This window comes from Dermacentor albipictus, chromosome 9 (assembly GCF_038994185.2).
Source record: "Dermacentor albipictus isolate Rhodes 1998 colony chromosome 9, USDA_Dalb.pri_finalv2, whole genome shotgun sequence".
Classification (NCBI taxonomy): domain Eukaryota; kingdom Metazoa; phylum Arthropoda; class Arachnida; order Ixodida; family Ixodidae; genus Dermacentor; species Dermacentor albipictus.
Window position 1 is genome coordinate 51,646,093 of NC_091829.1, and position 19,722 is coordinate 51,665,814.

A 19,722-nucleotide genomic window follows, 5' to 3' on the forward strand; every position below is an offset into this window, starting at 1 on the left:
GTGTACTTAGATTTAGGTGCTCGTTAAAGAACCCCAGGTGGTCAAAATTTCCGGAGTCCCCCTCTACGGCGTGCCTCATAATCAGAAATTGGTTTTGGCGCGTAAAACCCCATATATCATTACATTCCACTCTTCCCTGCATACGGACGACGATGCGCGCAAGAACCCCGTTCTACTGACAGCACCGCCAATTTTGCGTCATGATGTGGAGAAGTGATGAACTACTCAGTCGGCACACCTACTCATCTAGCCACCTTCATACTGATTTAAGCGAACAACCACATGGCCCATTCCAATCCTAGCATACGACGCGTTCGGCGTCAGAATAAATGACAGAAGTGCGATGTGTCCACACTTTGCTCACCTGTCCAGCCGCGCTGGCGATCCGTAACGAAAGCGTGGCGTCCGGTAACTCACGAGAGCCGAAGCGAACGTGAAGAAAGCGAGATGGTTGCACGGTGCCGGCCCTGTTTCTGCCTCCCAGCGCGCGCGATGATCTCCACACGTCAGCTTGCTTCTTTTATTTCGAGCAAAGCAAGCAAACTCCGCATCATATAGCATTTAGAGCTGCTCACTCGCTTTTGGAGTAGTAAAAGTTCTGGAGCCAATTATCCGATGACGTAGATGTATCTCTCCCGGCGTCTTATCTCCTGATACGTTGCCTCTGTCGTTCACGCAGCGTCGTCACTCACTATGGCAGCCGTCTTGTAACCGCCGCGCTCCGTATTGCCTGTGTCGGGCAATCATGACTCGGCGGGCCGACCGCCGTGGCCATGACGCAGCGTCTAGACGGACCAAGGTCTACGACGGACAACGCGGACAGTGTCGCGTAGAAGGCAGGAGCGGTGTCCGCCGAGATGTGTGCAAGGCAGTTCTTCTATAGCCGCGGTACTGAAGCGAGCCGTTGGCGTTTTCATAATAATAATAATATATGGGGTTTTACGTGCCAAAACCACTTTCTGATTATGAGGCACGCCGTAGTGGGGGACTCCGGAAATTTTGACCACCTGGGGTTCTTTAACGTGCACCTAAATCTAAGTACACGGGTGTTTTCGCATTTCGCCCCCATCGAAATGCGGCCGCCGTGGCCGGGATTCGATCCCGCGACCTCGTGCTCAGCAGCCTAACACCATAGCCACTGAGCAACCACGGCGGGTGGCGTTTTCATGAAACGAGGTGGTCGAAGCTTTCCTAAACACCGTTTTACACATTCGAAGGCAAATAAAGTTGAATTATGTCGTGCTTTCCGTCACCTTTGACTTACTGCGCCAAAAACCTAACCACCAGAAATTCCTAAGCGTTACAGAGGCGTAAATACACGGAATCAAGCAGCTATCTTGCGCGGGAGTTCTTGTAATACTCATAAAGGAGTTGGGTGCGGAGATATTAGCTTCGTTAACAAACGTTCGCACAAGCGGTCCCTGCATGACTTTCAGTAAGAATTGTTCTTTTTTTTTGCTTACTATAAGTGGCTCAACCATGATTGCAGTCAGTTGAGCTGTTATTATCCGCTCTTGCATATATATCGCGATTCAAGTCGGCATGATGAGCTTGAGCCAATAACACCGGTCTGACTTTATCAGCTTCTTACTCAGTTTTATTCTATAACGCTAGATGGCTTAACGTGCCGAAAATTAACCTTATTGGCTTAGTTTTTACCCACATGTGCATTAGGCCTTGGATTCTATTTAGCTACGTATAACTTTCGGAAGACAAGCTACTTACACAAAATCGACTGGTAAGTGAAAGAGTATATATACGTTCAAGGGCTCGCAGGTGTGCATCTTTAGGCACGCATAGATGTGATGTACTACGCAAGGTATCGCTGTTATTTGATGGGGTTAGCGCCTGTGAGTTCTCGCAGTTTGTCAACACGAGAAGTCGAACATAGTTCATGAGACCGGTATCGTTAAATGGCTTCGAAAGATGAGTACAATGAATCTGACGCCACAACACAGCGCTACCTAAGCGTAACTAAATTGCCAAGAAATAACTCAACTGAACATGGAACTATGGTTGACTAAGTACCAGCGTCGGTGTGCGAGAATTGAGACTTCTGGGAAAGCACTTTCACCATGTGTTCAATCATACATTGAAGCCTCTCCCACTATTGAAGAGCAGGGAAATCGCCTAATGTCAATGCGTTTATTGGGATTCTAGACAACGAATACGTCGGAAGCCAGTATTTATAATGACGTGTCGTCAGCATATGTAATGATGCGAAAAAAAAAAAACAATCCTAAGAACACCAAGGGGGGAGGGGGGGAGCTTCTTGTAACCACAAGAGTGTGCTATACCTGTATTCTTTTCGTGTCAGTCTTCCAGCTCGGTGTGAACACAACTTTACGTTGTGCAGCTAGAATTAGGTCACGGTTGCAAGTCTAGACGAAATAGGAAGCCCAATAATGCAACTCACTAGCTTTTGACTTGCATACCATTTCAACTTATTCGTGTTTCTGTCTGCGTTTGATGTTCTGCTATAGCTGGAATGCGTTGTCCGCGCTGAGTCACCGCTCACGATTGCAGTCACGTTGCAAAGGCCGAGCTCCTGACAGTCTGATTGAGGCACGGCCCCGGCCGCAGCGGCACAGAGCCGTGGAATCGACATATACCGGTGTTGACCCACAGCAGCCTCTCTGCCATTGGTCCTCCTCGAAGCACAACTGGCAAGTACCAGATACAGCGCCAGACGAGATTGCACACCTTCCCTAAAAGGCCGTGTCTCAGAATACCGGTTATGGATTGTGCGGTGTACGGTTGCCGCTAACCGTTGCAAGCGAGACGTGCTAGGTGTGCTAGCATCTATAATTCAGCTGAACGAAGCGTCTGCAAGTATTGCAGGTGAAGGCTTGTTGGAGTAAAAGCTTCAGTGTGCGTCGATATCTGCGACGTTGTTATGCATAATAGAGTAGTAGGACGTATAGGCATTCACGGCGTGTAGGAACCGGGAGGGAGTTAAAGATTGATGGAGGCACTCAATAAAGGGGGGGGGGGGGGGAGGGGGGGGGCTCTTTTTTTGCGTTCATTTGGTTTGCGTTGTGCAGAGGCCGAGATTGACGGTGGTAGCCCGCTAGCTATGGTATTGCGCTGCTGAGCTTGAGGTTGGGCGTGCGATGCCGGCTGCCATGGCCGCATTTCGACAGTGGTAAATGCCGAAAACGCTCGTGTACTTGGATTTACGCGTACGGTAAAGAAACCATTGTTTTCACCATTATTCCAGAGTCGTCCACAACGGTTTGCCTCTATGCAGGTTGTGCTAGTGTCACGTAAAACTGCAATATGTGACTGGGACGAAGAATTCCATTTTTGAATGCGAACAATCATCTTGTATCTGTCGCAGTTCCCTAAAAGAAGGGTGCTTAGCAAGTTCTCTCTCCCTCTCTCATATATATATATATATATATATATATATATATATATATATATATATATATATATATATATAATATATATAGTGAGCTCGTTGGTTTTCCATAATGCTCATTGCTGCAGCGCGAAGCGGAACATAGGGGCAGAGAAAAGACGAGGACGAGCGATTTTAAGCGCTCGTCCTTGTCTACTAATAGAGGAGCAAGTCTATTAATACTATTATCAGTAATAGATGAGGACTTCTAATGAGAGCTCGTCCTCGTCTTTTCTGCGTCCCTACGTCCTGCTTCAAGCTGCAGCACTGAACATTATATAGAAGTGCCATATAAGCATTTTGCAAGCCGCACAAAAGCCGGCAACTGCACGCGACAAGTGCCGTGAAACCAGTCGCGCGGCAGTTTTCGTGTTTTTCGTGCTTTCTCCAACGCTTATTATGCGCATGGCAAGGAGCTCCAGCTGGTTAAAGGTATTTCAGAACCTTTTGCTACAGCATTCGTCCCAATCCACTGTGCGGCTGGAAGAAAATTGAAGCGTTGTATTAGCCTTTGGCTATCCGGCCTGTATGCATTATGCATATAAGATTATTGAGTAATCAGAAGCACATAATAAAGCAGAAGGGGGAAAGAAATGAGGAAGTCAGGGATGTTGACCAGGAAAGGGTCTGGTTGGCTGGCTTATACGAATGGAGAATAGGAATAGGGGCATAGAAAGTTGAGAGAAAAGAGAGAGAGAGAGAGATGAGGGAAAGGCGCGGTAAATTTGCGCATGCGCTTGGCGGATCCCGATAAGTCTAAGAAGGCGTTCCCACAGGCCAGTCACCCCTGAAAAAAAAAAACTGAGAATTACCTTCACAACATTGTGAGCTGACATGTGGGCTGAGTAGCGTCAGCACGGACAACGATCAATGGTCCAGTTCTCGCAATTAGATGAAGAGTGCCTCTGCTAATGGAGTCGATGGCATTGGCACAATAAGTGCTGGATGCTCTCTTCGCAGCCGCAAGCGTCACGCGCAGCTCTGTTGGTCATTCTAGTTGGTGTCGTGTACGCCTTGTTGAAGGTCACTCTCAACAACAGCCGGTACAGAAGCGATGTCTCACGTCGTCGAAGCCCAGGTGAACGTCGGGAGTGGAGCGAAGAGTTCATTCAGTACATGTAACGTGGGCCCCCTTATGTTTGTAACCTGGTGCCCCTTATGTTTGGGGGGGCTCTGCAATAGTACAATACTTGAAGTGCACCGGCCTAAGAAACCGTTTATAGTGTCCCTGTGCATCCCCCCACACGCAGTCAGTGCTTGCTTTTTCCCTGTTTTCCACTTTCTATTCCTCTTACCCTCACCCCCAGAGTAGGGTAGCAAACCGGGTGCTCGTCTGGTTGACCGCCCTGCCTTTCCTGTCATTGCTCTCTCTCTCTCTCTGTTCTGGTAAAGAGAGCGTGCGTTCCAGGTGACGAGGCGTGCTTCCAGCGTCTGTCCTGGAGAGACGGAAGGTTCGCTGCGTTCTTATTGATGCGATACTCAGACAGTTTTGTCTGCGTGATCATTTCAACTAACAGGCAAATACCAGGTAACCGCTGGAGAATAAATTTATGCTTTACTTTGCTGGACATCGCAGTGAAATTTTATGATTTCGTACGTCAACTTGTTCGTGAGATTCACGTCGGAGAAGTGACTACGTACCGTGTAAAGGCGGTCTTGAGTTGGAAAAGATGGTTGATTTACCTGGACTCCCTGTGTCAATAAATTGAAGTTCACTTCGTAGAGTTGTGAGTTGCTCACTCGTTTACGTCGCAACATGTGGATTCTTGCTGGAATCGCGTCCAGGGTTACTCCTCTTGTCTGTCTAAACACAGCGCCGCCATAACTGGTCGATGTAGTCGACCATTGCGCCCAGATATGTACGTGCTTCACTAATTCTAAGCAAAATAGAAAACACCAGCAGGCCGTAGTAAACAGTGAAACGAATTCGGTAATATACATTGCGGTACTTTTGCGTGCCCGCTAATCTTGAGCAAAGAACCGCGGAAAAAAATGCTGGAAAGAATAGCTCATTTTTATCGCGTATCTTCGCAGAACCACCAGCCAACCACGAATGGATCTTTGAGTGTTCAGCGGGTGTTCCTAATCCATCAGCAGGGCTTCTGTGGGTGAGTATTTTCACTACACGCAGGGTTTCTCACTTGCTCGGTGCAGAAAGAATATTCTTTGCAACCACACTCTGTGATGGTGGATGACCAGCGATGCTGTGTATGTGGGCCCCTTAATGGCATTGTCGTGCGTCAAACGCTGTATGCACATAAATGGAAGGCAACGCGCGACTAGTCGCTCCTCCACGGTGTTGAGCCTCGGAAGGTGATGACGCCCAGAATGGTATACATGCCCTTGTGCTAATACAAAACGCGGCGCGACCCATTTTGCTACCGAATCCCGGCACGTAGAACCGACACGCACGTCACCGCACTCGGAGTGCACACGCTGCTTCACCGTAGCCAAGGCGATCGTGCGTTGGTCGACGTCCTGCAGTGCAGAAATGGTTGTGAGGTCACTCGAAAACCACAAGCAGTCACACACAACACTGGCCACACAAAATAGGTTCCCCACAAACTCCCTCTGAAACCTGACAGTTGCTCTGGGGAAACGTTCCAAGTTTGTGGGATCGGAGCCGCATGGGTGGTTCGCTTTTCTTTGCGCCTCGCGAGCCTGGCGGGTAGCACGCTTACGGGACCGCCACCAAGGGGGAGTACAAGAAAAGCAAAGGAAATACGCAAGTGCTTCGAATGCGGACAAAGGGAGGGCGCTGCCAAACGTAGACAACATGGCCGACGCCGGTCAAAGTGTAGTACGTGTTCTTATAAGCTTAATATCCGATACAGGCGGTATTTGTACGTAAGATTGTAAACTTATTTTTGCAAGTTGGTGGACTACTTAAAACCTGCTTCTCCGCCAGCGCTGGTCGGGCCGGTATTGGACTACCTTCGGTATCGGCTCACGTGTGGGGTGAAATCCTCGATTTGCACGGCTCGATAGACGCACGCATTTTTCAGCAGAACCGAGCCATATAGAGCTTCCCTGTAAAAAATAAAAAAAGTCCAAGAAATACAAAAGACGGCATTTTAAAACACGATACTTTATCAGGCATAAACAATTCAGATCGCCAACCAGGCAGCCTTATGCAGCCAACCGCGCGTATGCAATAGCCTATTAGCTCTTTGTACAATCGCAGGCCAGGCTATCCGAAGCAACCAAACCAGATATAAAACAGAAAACCAATAAAGTTGGAAGAAACAAACCCTCATCATGACACTCTTTAACAACCTATGGAGGTTACCCTAGCCTAAAGAAAAATAAAAGATAGGACTTTAAAGAGATTCAGAAGGTCTTTAGAGGTGCCGGCTATGAACGACCTCCTGTACATACTTTATATTAACCGGTGACACCGACGAAGGACGCCGCGAAGTACATCTGTACTAAACGAAAGAATAAGAAGGAACAACTCAAAGCACTTGAGGCACTTTCATTTTCACTTTATTGCCTTGGAGGCCCCACTGGGCGGAGGTATTACATAAGGGTTGGGTGTACAAAAAGGAAAACACGTTGAGCATTCAGGACGAGTAGTGAGCTCTTACAGCGTCAATGAAGGCGTGTTGGTTGGTGATGGCCACGATGACGTGGGGAAATCCGTTGATGGGTGCTTAACTATTTATGATGTTACCATCCACATCAACATAAATCGTGATTTCGTTTATTCCCCAAATAGTGTGTTGTATTCCATTTGGATAACAACAGCTGAGTTTGCAAACGTCGGTGCTGTGATTAGGCCGAAACTAAAATCAATTTCCTCCAGTGAGTGGGCCTTGATAATTAAGGTGGTATTTATCAAGGCAGCGACTGTGCCACTTTATAAATTGGTGTGGAATGCCGCTTTGTCTCGGTGCGCAGAGCAGAAGGCTTGGTGTTCGGAAAACGAACGATTGCCCATAAAGGGAGCGCTTCTGTTGTAAATACGAAGAGTGCATGATTTGTAATTGGTGGAAGTCCTCCGCGATTGTATATCTTTTCAACGGACCATATTTGCGGAAATTAGAGAGCGATTAACTTTTGTAAGAACTCTGGTCGTGTAGTATGACATGTACTTGTAGTATGGCTGCCAGATCATCGCTCTGTGCTCATGATTCGGCGCATGTGGTAAGACATCGATCGCTAGAGGAGCTCGTAGCAAGAACTCTCCTATCTATGAGGCCTTATTGCCCTGGTCTAGATAAAGTAAATTAGCAAATCTGCTAAGATATTAGGTCGAAGGTGGAACAATATGTAAGGCAGGCAGTCAGGCCTATAATCAAAACTTCACTGTCAAACTTAAGGGCCTTATGTTCTGAACAAAAAAAAATAGTCATTTCAGCTTTTTTGAGGCGCATTGCCTCATATGGAATTCATTCTTGTGAAGGTTACAAGCTACTGCAGTAAGTAACCTTAACTTTTAGTCTGTTTGCCGAGCCAACTCGGGGATTCAGCTTTTTCAATAATCCGGTATCCCTTTAACTTTTGACTGCCGTAGTACATATACAAACTCAAGAAGTGCGTATTCGGGCAAGAAAGTTCATTTGCTCTGAAGCCAAAACTCTTGGGGGAAAGTGGAAGGAAGTTCATAAAGCACTAATCAGTGAAAAGCAGTTATGTTCACCGGAGTTCCTTCTTGTCACAAGCGGCTTCGAGACATCAGACTATCAAGCAGTATCGTTCTCGTAATAATGTAACACTGAATTTGCGCGGTAGCGGATGTTTGCCGTCAGCAGTGCGCGCGTGAAAACCGCCGAAATTAGGTGATTCTTGATAATTCGAATAAATACGAAGTCCAGGTGCTGCTTATGTGCGTGCATAACGCACATAAGCACATAAGACTTCTGTTTAAACTCTCCGAAATGCGCACATCCGACATGCTAGCTACAACTGCAACAATACCAAAGTCGCAATACCAAAGTGGGTGGCAGTCAGCCGATGAAAACCGTATGCAGAACAAACTAGAAGGCAACGCTTACCAGTGCAACAATATTTTGATGTATACTTACATTCATTTTCTTGACGATACAAATTTCGGCTGCCTAGGTGGGTCAAGATCGAAGCAGTCTCGTCTACAGATTAGTTTGTATGACTGGGGCGACATGTACGTAATTTTTCTCTTCATCCAGAACATAAGACATAACATGAAGAAACTCTCCATGAAATGGTCTGCGGCACTTTGGTTTGCCAATGCAGGGAAAAGACCTATTCATTACGCTGTACACGCTCAATTAAAATTCAGACTTTCTGTAAGCAGCGAGAAATTTGCGTGTCCGAATGCTGCCTACTTAGTCTCGGCCAGTCCTCCGGTTACGCTTTGACCTCTTTTTTGGGTCGATGTTCCTGCTGCTGTTCGGCGTGTGGGCTGAATTGATGCCACTTCCCACAGAACTCCCTCAGAGATGTGGAACCGTTGTCTCATCAACTTCGGTAAAGTCTGGCTTTCTTAAACCACTTCCTGTAACCTTGCGATTCGCCTTCTCTACGTATGCTTCTGGTGAACAAGATGATAACACCATACGTGTGCTGTTTTGTCCGTTTTGGGCTCAGCACAGGCAATAACAGTTCCCTGCTCAGAACAATGAAAAGATTTGCAGGCTTTCTTGAGGGAATGTTCTGCCGACATTCCCAGGAGGGTATTACGTCCTGTGCGGTGCAATTTTTGTCTTATAGCTGATGCCTACCGAATTTTCCACTTGATCCCCAAGCTAAATATATCAGTAGTGTGCCTTACATGGCCGGTTATGCCAATCATAGGAAAAAAAGTAGTTTCGCCCGAAAGGCGTAGGATAGATTGCGATAGCAAATTATAGAACAGCTCCACGAAGTGAGGATAGCATTTCTATCGGCCGTATCAAGTTGTAAAACATTCGTTTGATAACTAAATTAACAAGCACGGTGTCAGCGCACACAGCAAAGATGAACACTCGATGACCAGTAATGGTATTTAATGGTAATGGTAACTAGCTGTCGAAACGCTGGCGTGAGCAAGCGCCGCGGCAGCAGCGAGTGAAGTGACCTTCGTGCTGTCCATCGCTTCAACGCGAAATGATCGTCGAGAACACACAGCACGCGCAAAGCTACGAGCCGTCGACGCACCTAGACTGTGGCCCCGGCGCAGATCTCTCTCAAGGTACGGCCACCCGAGCAAGCGCTATCGCCAGATAGGTAATTGCAGCCAGAGTAAGATTCCTCCCCCCCTCCCCCTCGCTCCTCTCCCCCCGGTGCCCCAAACGTTGGGTGCCTGGCACGCGACAGAAGACGGTACGCTTTCTCCCCGCTTTCGCCCCTTTCGCGAGGGCTAGATTGAGTCGTAATCGTCGGCTCTCCTCGCACGCTTTCACTCGCACATACAGTGTAGGGCGCACCGTGACGGTGTTATCCCACCCTAGACTTTATACAGAACACCACGGCCACAGCGAAGCAGACGCCGACGACAGAAATTTGCCTGGCGTGCCCACATAATTGCTATCGCACTAAAATGTTAGCGTGGCCGAAACTTGAACCGGTGTCTTCGCGTGCGGCAGCTAAACGCCGTTGCCTCAGGGCCAAAGCGGTGGGCTATCTTGGAAGCTGGCGCAATTTATTTTAGACGTGCGAACGCATGGCTCAGTCCGTTACTTTCTGTCCAATACGCCCCACGCCACCGCAGAAAGCCACGGCGTTGCCACACAGCTCCAGAGATCGACGACAATATAGGCAACTTTATTTTTTTTTGTCTGTTGCGCGCAAAGCCGATGCTATAGGGAGACGGAAGCACGTCTGAGACCTCGTGGAATTTATGGCGCCACTAAAAGCGCCGGTTGTGGCAGGGGTCCGGGCAGTATAGTGACGCAACTGTATACGGTGAAATGCACACCCCGTCGCCTACCGCGGGCGTTGAACGCGAGCGACCGAAATTCAATATCTCGAATCTCCTACCCTGCTCTTTTTGCAATACCGCGGTTAGTTAGGGCCAAAATAAATGTCAAGAGAATGAAGATGGAGTAGACGACATAACTCTTCCTGAAAGTGCAAGCTGACGTATACCGCTTATAGAGAGATGCAGACTATCAACTGGGGCACCGTCTATTTCAGAAAGCTACATCGAGTCTCACTTATCGGGGCTCGTATTTCGAGAAAGACAGTCGAGTATTGCACGCACCCCTATAGCCCTTACTCTAAAGATGAATATTTTGCAACTTTCATTTTTCTCTCTTTGGCTACATATCGAAGAAGGAAGGGCTTTATTAGGCGACGCGAGCCAATAACCTTTCTTCAGTGAATGTTTCGAAAGAAATATATCCAGACGATGCTGGTTTGCTTTGCGCCAAGTTATAGGGAGTTCGCTTAGCGTAATTTCGTCCTCGAACGCTTGCGCCTGCTGGAGGTTACTGACCAGCCTTAAGCTTGTAGAAAATAATTTGTGTCAAAATGCTCAACTATAACACATTCTATTGCTTCACATATTTCTTGGCGAAATAAATCACAATTCTGTATCATATTATACGTGCATTTCAGCATTTATATTCATTGAAGGCTCCACAAGACCAATATATTGTTCAGAGGAAGTGTTTTATCGTTTATTTACCTAATAGAAGAAGATGCTGATGCGCTAATACGAAGTCGACCGCATTATGGCTCTTAAATTATGTTGTACAACAACATACAGTCTTGTTATCACACACAAATCAAAATAAATCACGGCATTATATTAAGAAGGTCTCAAAGCAATATTGCGATGCATAATTTAACATAAGACCAAGACATTAAAAAGAAACAATTAAGGAACGATACGAAACACTATAACATCGCTTACACACATCGACAATAAAAATGATAAATGCTCTTATAAACGAAACATTTTTTTCTTACGTGGGTCAATAATGACCAGCAATACCGCAGGCGTCAAGAAGTCTTTGGTGCTAATAACCTAACGGATACCTTAAGCTAATTTTCTTGCCGTCTAATGTCATTAAAGATGACTTAATTCAGCGTCTTGCTGTGTCATGATACAGACATTCTAAAAGGTTGCGACGTGTGTCTTCCTCAACAAAGCCACTATCGCCCACTGAAAATTGAATGCGGCCAATTTTGTGTGAAAGTGTTTTTTGAAGGTGACACCCAGCCGTAACGGGTCAATAAATGTTTCTGTTTTTCTAACTAAGGTAATAGAATTTGGAAGCTAATTAGAGGATCAATATAAAATGGACGGAAGCTTTGGGGATTTTCCTCAAACGGCGTCATTCTTCTTAATTTGAATGATGTTGCGTTTAGAATGCAGATCACTTCCCTTCCTAAGAGTGCAAATAAAATAATTTCATTGCGGTGACGTGCTTGTCATGCAGCATCATTGGTGACTTTGCTTCCTGGATTATAAAATACCGATAGTCACTGACATACTATTTCGTGCTAAGTTTGGTTTGCCTTAATTGATCAGGTCTTTGGGAGAGAGAGAGAGAGAGAGAGAGAAATAATTAATTAGAGCAATGGCAATGAGGTCCACCTTAGCTATATGTTCGGTCAAGAGAGGGCAAAGCTGACAAAAGAAGTGTGGTAAAATATGATGACGAGAACTGTAGGAAGGTATGCATAAATACGATAACCACGTAACAGAGTGTTTCCTTAAAGTCTAGAGTCTAGGCTCCGGCGCTCTTTAAGTATGCTATAACAGCCCTTGTATTCGTAGTTTCTACTATGCGCTCACAGACTGCGGATAAAAAAAAATACTCTACGAAAATGTTTGCCTTCTATAGTCTCTACGATAGCCAGCGTCTTCCGTGGTTACATCAAGAGATAGCAGTTTCAAAACAGGTGTTGCTGATTGTCCGGATACATGACAGCGTTCGCATTTCCAGCTGTCCGCACGGCCGATAGGATAGGCGTAGCATCGTGTAAAGGTGACATCCAGGTGAATCAGGTGAACACACTTGCTTGGCCTCGTTTGCCTTTATCTAGTTGGCACCTTATAGAGTGAAGAAGTGGTTGTCCCTTTCTCCAAGTCTCGTGTTTCGCGGGGACTCCGCAAAATCATGAATCACCGCACTCTGCTATGGTTGTATTCCTCTGAGTCTAGTCAGAGCAATACGTTGTACATAGACGTGCTTTGTACACCATGTCGAAGGCACTGATGTAACAAATGGTCAGGATTATCTTAACAGCAACAGACATTACATGTAACAGTGTCAGTCACTCCAGTTGCGCTGAATATGCTCTCGTTAAGACCACTCCTCATAGAAATCGACTCAGAAGAGATGCCTCAAGTAGCTGACGTAGGTGCAGTAGGGTTGGATGTTCGTGTTGACAAGAGGAGTTCAGTTTTGCAGTGTAGTGCACCTGATATTGGTGCTATGACTAACTCAAATGTCCTCACGAGCTTGTTGTTTCTATGCTGGGAGCCAATCGATGCAAGCTTGTGCCTGTACGAGCATAGGGCGTTTTTGCGATGTTGATATAAACCACCCAAACTGCGTAGCAGCCTTCAGAGCTACGTGGTTATCGCAACGTGCGAAAGCTTACATGTGGCGCACTAAATGTTTCGCTACGGTCGTAAGCCTACCCGTGCAACGAGACGACGCTGATGAAGACGCTGACGCATAGAGTTTCCCGCAATAATTGCTAGTGGGTAGTCTGGTGCTGCATTCCTTCAGTCCTCAGTACACGGATTTATCTTATGTTCATGTTTGTGGATTGAGGCGTTCTTCTTGGTTTGTTCATTACGCTTCATCTGCCATAATTGTGCCAAGTTTCAGAGCAATCTTTACTTTTCTAAGTGCCCAAGACTCTGCGAGCATGCACGGGCGCTACTAATTGCAGCGGTTCAGTCTGTCGAGAAGGCCACGTTGAAATGTGGCGACATCCGCAAGAGCGATTCAATAGGGCATTCTATGCCGCTTGTCGGTGCTTGTGTCCGTGGCATAATGGTTCCTGTATCGAGCTTCTGTGATAGGAGCCCTTCATTTAAGGCCCGCCATCGAACAATTTTGATGATGTTTACTTATTTATTGCACAGCACTTTGTTGAAAATGACGAGTTCAATAAGTGACGAGGACATTTGAAGCCAGAAGGACAAAGACCAGCCAAATCCACGCACTATCCGTCATTGCCATGTTGGCTGAACCGCCCTGTTTGCCGCTCCCACAGACACTAGCGCCAGACTTCACTTTAGTAATTATTGCGCTGAACCCTATGCCCTGGCGTCTCTTGCAAAATGTTTATTGATATTCTAAATATCTTACATTGAGTTTCTATAGGGTTCAGCAAAGACTCTTTCGAATGACAACAGCATTTCACTCTGAACATTTATAATGGTAAGCACAAAGAACATGCCTCGCTTGTTGTCTACCCTCACTAATGCAACGCACTGGCCGTTTGAATCGGTTTGTTGCAGTAACCTTTAGAGAAAGTTGAATAATGGGCCGGTTAGCCAAATATTGTGTTCCAAGCTCTCCAGCACCTTACCTGGTCGTTTCATCAGTGATTATATCATTTATTTCACCAAAGTTCCTAAGTTGGATTAAGTATCCAGTACCGTGATATCGTGAAGTTTGTCCCGCTTCGCTTTCTCGAATGGTGCGACGAAACTTTTCGGTTACTTTCTGAAAACAGGAGAGATTATGCGCGTCGAGTGTGGTGAGGCAAGCTGACGCTCGCGCCACCAACAGATGACGGAGTACTGGCGCTGCCTTTGTTCTCAGCGGGCCGCAATGCAGCCTAAAATGAAAGCTTGTCGCTTGAGATGTCGCGAGGGATTCTTGGTCTTCCTCGCTCGTTTCCTCGAGACAGTCACAATGGTCCGACGGAGAACGGGGAAGCCGCTTACACAGATGCAGTCACCGTGTCTGTCGGCAACGTAGAAAATTGCTTCTCCTGGATTTTTTTTTTCTTTCGCGTCCGCTCAGCCTTCGCTGTCGTGCTCTGCAACTATGTGTCATGACCATGTCCGCAGCGTACGAATGATGGAAATGCAGATTACATCAGCGCTTCTCCTGGCCGTGACGACGCATCGGTGCAAGCGTGAACGTCAGGACGGTGGCGAAATATATGGAGGCATTGGTGACTGCTTTCCAGAATCTTGACTCGCGTTCGAACGGCACCATGTGCTTGCTTTGTGTTTGCGATCGGAAGGGAGGAAGAAATGTCAGACTTCTCAGGCAGTAGTCAGAAACATTCTATGCAGTTATAACTGTGTGGAATTCGAAGTGATACTGGAAGTAAAACCTCTAATGGGGTGTAATTTTTGTACTTCACTCTAGAGATATATTCTTCTGGAAGGCTACCACGTGACGAGTGTTTCTCATAGGTAGTGTTTGTGGGCCAGCTACTGGTAGAACCGTGCATTTGTAGACACTTACGCGGCATGGATGAGAAGGGCAGTTTTCCAACCAAATACCCCTTTCAGCTAGTAAAGCTAATGATTTTTCACAGTCGATAGCGTTATTTCTATGATCACCAATCGCATGCACACCCCTCTACTCTGGCGAATGCCATTTAATTGTAGCAACATATGTCTCGTGTCACGGGGGGGAAGCTTTATGCAGCGACCACGATGATGAGAACATTTTTCAAGAAAATTCGCGGCAATCTTTCTCCTCGTGTTTTTTTTCGCCAAGCTTTACTTCGCGAAACTGCAAAGGGGGTTATGAGGAACGCCGTAGTGGTGGGCTGGGGTAGAATTTTGAAGGCCCGGGATGACTAACGTGCACCCGAACCTAAGAAAGCGATTCTTTCTTTCTTTCTTTCTTTCTTTCTTTCTTTCTTTCTTTCTTTCTTTCTTTCTTTCTTTCTTTCTTTCTTTCTTTCTTTCTTTCTTTCTTTCTTTCTATTCCGCCCATATCAAAAGGTCACCAGTGCTGCCGGCAATCGAACCATCAACCTTGTTCTTAGCAGCGTAACGTCATATCCATTTAAGAAACTTTGCAAATGGTAAAAACATTCACTTCTGGATTATTATGGGCATACACCACAGCATGATAGATAGGCACGTCGTAGTGGGCCACAGTATGATAAAAAGGCCGAATGGAAGACTGCGGAATAAGTTTGAACAGGTGGATGCCTTCACCTGCACGCATAGGCCGGTACGCGGGCGTTTTTGCACTTCATACCGCAAAAAGTTGCAGCAGCTGTGTACTAGATCTTTACGTGTATATTACAAAAGGTGTATCCTTGAGCAGGAATATTAAAACTGAAATTCTAAACTGCTAACGTTACGTGCATGCATATTCCCGTGTGTGAAGCTTCACATTAACCGCTCAAGTTTTTGAGCTCATTTTGTCCTTATGGCAAAGTGGCTTCGTGCACATCAGTAGGAGCCGCATGGGCAATCGAGTCGCGCAACAATTCACGTACCGCTTGTTTGCTCATGCTTACTTTGTGGCGAACACTATCGCACACATTGGCAAGCATCGACGAAGTCATATCAAAAAGGTACAGTACCCTCTTTTTAATTTTCATGCAGGACGAAGACAGAAAGAACAAAAAAAAATGTTTTAATATGCGTGTAGTTTTTTCCCTTAGCTTTTCCTTCACTTACGAGAAGTACTTATGTCGGCTATGGATGCAATCACATTTGTGAATGCACCTAGACGTTCCGTCGTTCTACAGTATAGTGTAAAAAAATAGTCAACGTAATTCAACGAAAAGCAGGCATTTCGTTAGTAAACTCATGAGCGCCACTTAATGTTTACAAAAATGGGGTATTTCAGCAGCGGTACGAGATCCACGACTCCTGAAAAAAGGACAAAACGAGCAAGCGCAACAAGCGCTGCGCAGCGGCATGGTCACTTTTGTCTGGCTTCTGAAATCTGAGGTACGCGAGTCAGCGAGAAAGGCAAACTCTGCACGACTCTGACTCTAAGAAGGAAACTGAAAGTGACTCAATCGACTGAAAAAAAAAAAGAATGCATTGCTTTTATTTTTCAACTATTCGCTGAAGTTGTCATATCTATTTTTATATGCCAGAGTTTACGTATAGCTGCGCCTAGAATCTCCAGCAGTGATTTCGAACGAGCATGTGGCACATCACGCACTAAAAGTTTCCAGACAGATAATGCGTTACTTTATCGAAAGCCGGCTCGCACGCCTTGAGTGGGGCACGCATAGAATCCCACTGGGATTATAAAAAAAAGGTTGCGTGACGAAAGCGCAATTTCTCTATCCGCCTTCGCTCTCTGCATTTAGCTGCATATTTCACTTCGAAAGGAATCTCCAGGGAGAAGCCACGCGCCACCGCACCGGGGCCAACGCCCGAGCATGGTTAGCCGCCTTAGTCTGGACACTTTGACGCCCTGCGGCATTGATTCCGTCGGCTGTTTTTCGTGGTTAGAATGGCGCAGCGGTGGAAAAGGCTTCGGTGGACCGCTTGCCAAGTAGCTGTTGTGCACTTTGAAACCTCCTGGCACGTAAGTTCAACTAAGTGGAACATGTCTGCAAGAATGTTCCTCTTCCTACGGAATCTATGTGGAAAACGTGTTCTAGAGAGGCGGCTCTTTCTACGGTCGAGCTTCACTTCGTAGTTACTTTTGTCAGATCATATCAGTCATATTACTCTTAAGCTCATTGCAAATGGGTTTGACTAAGTTGAACGTGTTATTTTGTTCTTCGTAGGTACCACCACCTAAACGGAACACCTTTGAGAACGTGTACCGCCCACCTAATTGAACTTATGTGGCACGAGATTAAAAGCGTGGCAAAGTAGTGATGAACCGACGCACAGTGCACCTAATCTCGGACATCGATTGCCGACAAGAGCCTGCTGAATATATAACCAGCGACACGTACCACGAGAATGGTACATCGCCAGCGACACTGAGATTTTTCGTGATCTGCTGTTGGCAGGGCTACTTGTAAACCACTCTTCAAAGCTGTTCTAAAGTAAGATACTACATATTACTCCAGTTTAAGTGAGCACTGTGCCTTCAAGAACACTGTCATGTTTTAATAATATAGTCAAGTTACCCATCCAGTTGGATAAAAAAGAGAACTGGTTGGGAAAACATTGCAAAGTTTCTGCCATTGCGCGCAGTTCTGTACCCGCGCTTGCAAGTACGTAACCTGTGGTCGGTACTCTTCAGTGCAATAATGTTAGGTTACTGCGGAGGCGCACTTTCATCGGTTTTCAAATTTTCAAATGGGTGCGTTATTCTTTCTTCTTTTTTTTTGTTTGCCTGTTTGTTTCATTCGCGTTGTCCGAAATTTTTGCTGTTGTTCGTTGTTTACAGACAGGAATATAAACCATACCGCACCAATTTATTTTACTCCTTATTTTTCGTTTGTTGGAGGCTGACAAGAGGTAAACTTAAGAAAAAAGCGGCGAAAAATGAGGATTCGTTCGGCAGCTCTACGTATTTTCGATCCTAGCAAAAAAAGAAAGAAAAGAAGAACAGGGCTGCAAGAAGGAATGTAGAGAAAGTGGCCACTAGACAGACCTGTTAAAGATGTGTAGTAAATAAAATCCATGGGATAATTAGGGTTGTATATCCAAGTATGCAGCGCCTCACTTGTGTTTTGCACTGCGGACTTCGTGAGATGTAACTGAGCCTTCTCTTTAAAACCTCCTTCGCAAATAGCACACAAGGAACTCTTGCAGCAAAAAGTACTGCTTATAAATTGTAACTAGCATTTTTCTGTAGCATCGTGGGCTGCAACTAGATGTTGATTAAGCTCTCTTTTGTAGCACCCTTATTGTTGTTATTTTTGCCATGTCACTGTGCATTTAATTTGATCTGGCTCCATGAAAAATGGAGCAGATGATGCTTTTCCTACCTCTATATCTGGCCGCATTCTATTTATAGCGTACCAGATCAGGGGTTTATATTTTCCATATCAACCAATCAGGTCTCGATTATTGTACCGCGCTGCCTCGAGTTTACATCTCGGTCAGAATAAAGAACGGTGCTCTTAGTGCTTTCCTCTTGTCATAAATAGCACACCGTCGCGTTCGAGCTGTAGCAAAAAAAAGAGGCAAGAACATATCCGAATAAGCTGTTGGCCAGAACGCGACCCTAATGAGAATCCGTGGTTAGCCTTACGCGATTCCCAAGGGCCTCGCGCGTGTGGTGCTCGAGATAGCACCACCGGCACTTTAGGTTACATTTATGCACACAGTGGAGAGTGGTACAGCACTTGCGGCGAGTGCAAGGAAAACAATAAAGCTGCGCTGGGGATTTTTGGATTATCGTTCAATCCAGTGGTGCTCAACTTCGTCGGCACACAGAGGTTAGAGCAACATGGCTTCATTAATAGGGCACGCAAATGCATAAATAGTGCGAATCGGTTGGGTAACAGGGACTACAAGAGAATTAAGTTACGAAACTGCGATGCTGTTTCGGGGCAGTTATTGCCGCTGTGCGTACAGCTGAGGGTGAAGCGCAGCTTCTTTCTCTAAAACATCGCCATATCCGTCATTTATTTTTTAGTTTAGAAACCGGCGTGAGAAAGTTGCGGATACCATTCTTGAGCTTAGCTCTGTGAGCTGATTGCAAAAAAAAAAATTCAAAAAAATAAAAAGCCGTGCAGAACAAGAAATCATATGACTCGAACTCACGTATATTGCGGGACATGGTGAGGGTTTTTCTGGGAAACAGTTTTAATTTGTTGTGTCGTCCAGTGCATGTATTTGTGTGTCAAAGCGCAGGCTTAAGAAGCGGCTGTATTTGTCATCCTAAATTTCACCCCACCGCCTACACAGCAGTTGTTGTGCCACTACCACAAGCCCGGATTCCGAATCTGCAAGATGCGGAATCTATCCTGCGAGCGCCATAATTCTCGCTTCACAAGTCAAGATGCTGCGCCTTCGTGCGGGAGAAGCCTCGGCGGAGCAGCGTGTTTTGACGTGTCCGCGTGTGCCCGACGGCCCGGCGCCGCACCTCCCTTGCCTGGAGGTCACCGCGCGCGCGAACTTTGAACCGGGTGGCCAGCGCGGTCGCTGGTTGGACCCCTCGGACGACCGTCGTGTGCTGACTTTGTATTGGGCCGTTTCAGTGACAATGGTGCTCGGGGATTATAAAAGCAGCACCGCGCTGCCTGAGAAACAGGATCCGCCGACCCCACCTGGAGAGAGGGTCGTTCCCGACTGGGGTGAGATGTGTCACGCGTTTTCGCCGGACGTCGTCGTGCGAGAACAGTCGCGTTTGTGTGAGCTCTCGGCCCCAGTGCCGATCCGTTCATGTCCTGTATGATAACCTGTATATAATGTATAAAGTCCCTTTTGTTATTCTCATCGACGCCAGGCTCGGAGTCTTCGCTACCAACGCTCTGTCACGAAACGGGTGACGAGCGCTACGGGACCACACAGCCGTAATCGTGGTGCAGCGGTACAAGTT

At 46.4% G+C, this 19,722-nt stretch overlaps 1 long non-coding RNA gene and 1 pseudogene across 6 annotated transcripts in view; both read left to right on the plus strand.

Moving 5' to 3' along the window:
• LOC135911913 (uncharacterized) overlaps positions 1-18,250 on the plus strand; it is an 87,471-nt gene extending 69,221 nt beyond the window's left edge. For 2 of the 6 annotated variants that reach the window (XR_010567499.1, XR_010567497.2), the window contains 3 exons: positions 2,484-2,666; positions 5,438-5,511; positions 17,006-18,250. This is a non-coding gene — a long non-coding RNA (uncharacterized lncRNA). The remainder of the gene's footprint in view (positions 1-2,483; positions 2,667-5,437; positions 5,512-17,005) is intronic. The other 4 variants (XR_010567500.1, XR_010567496.1, XR_011508427.1 and 1 more) reach the window with 2 other exon arrangements.
• On the plus strand, positions 6,178-6,359 carry LOC135911941 (U2 spliceosomal RNA; annotated as a pseudogene).
• Positions 18,251-19,722: the final 1,472 nt, after the last annotated feature.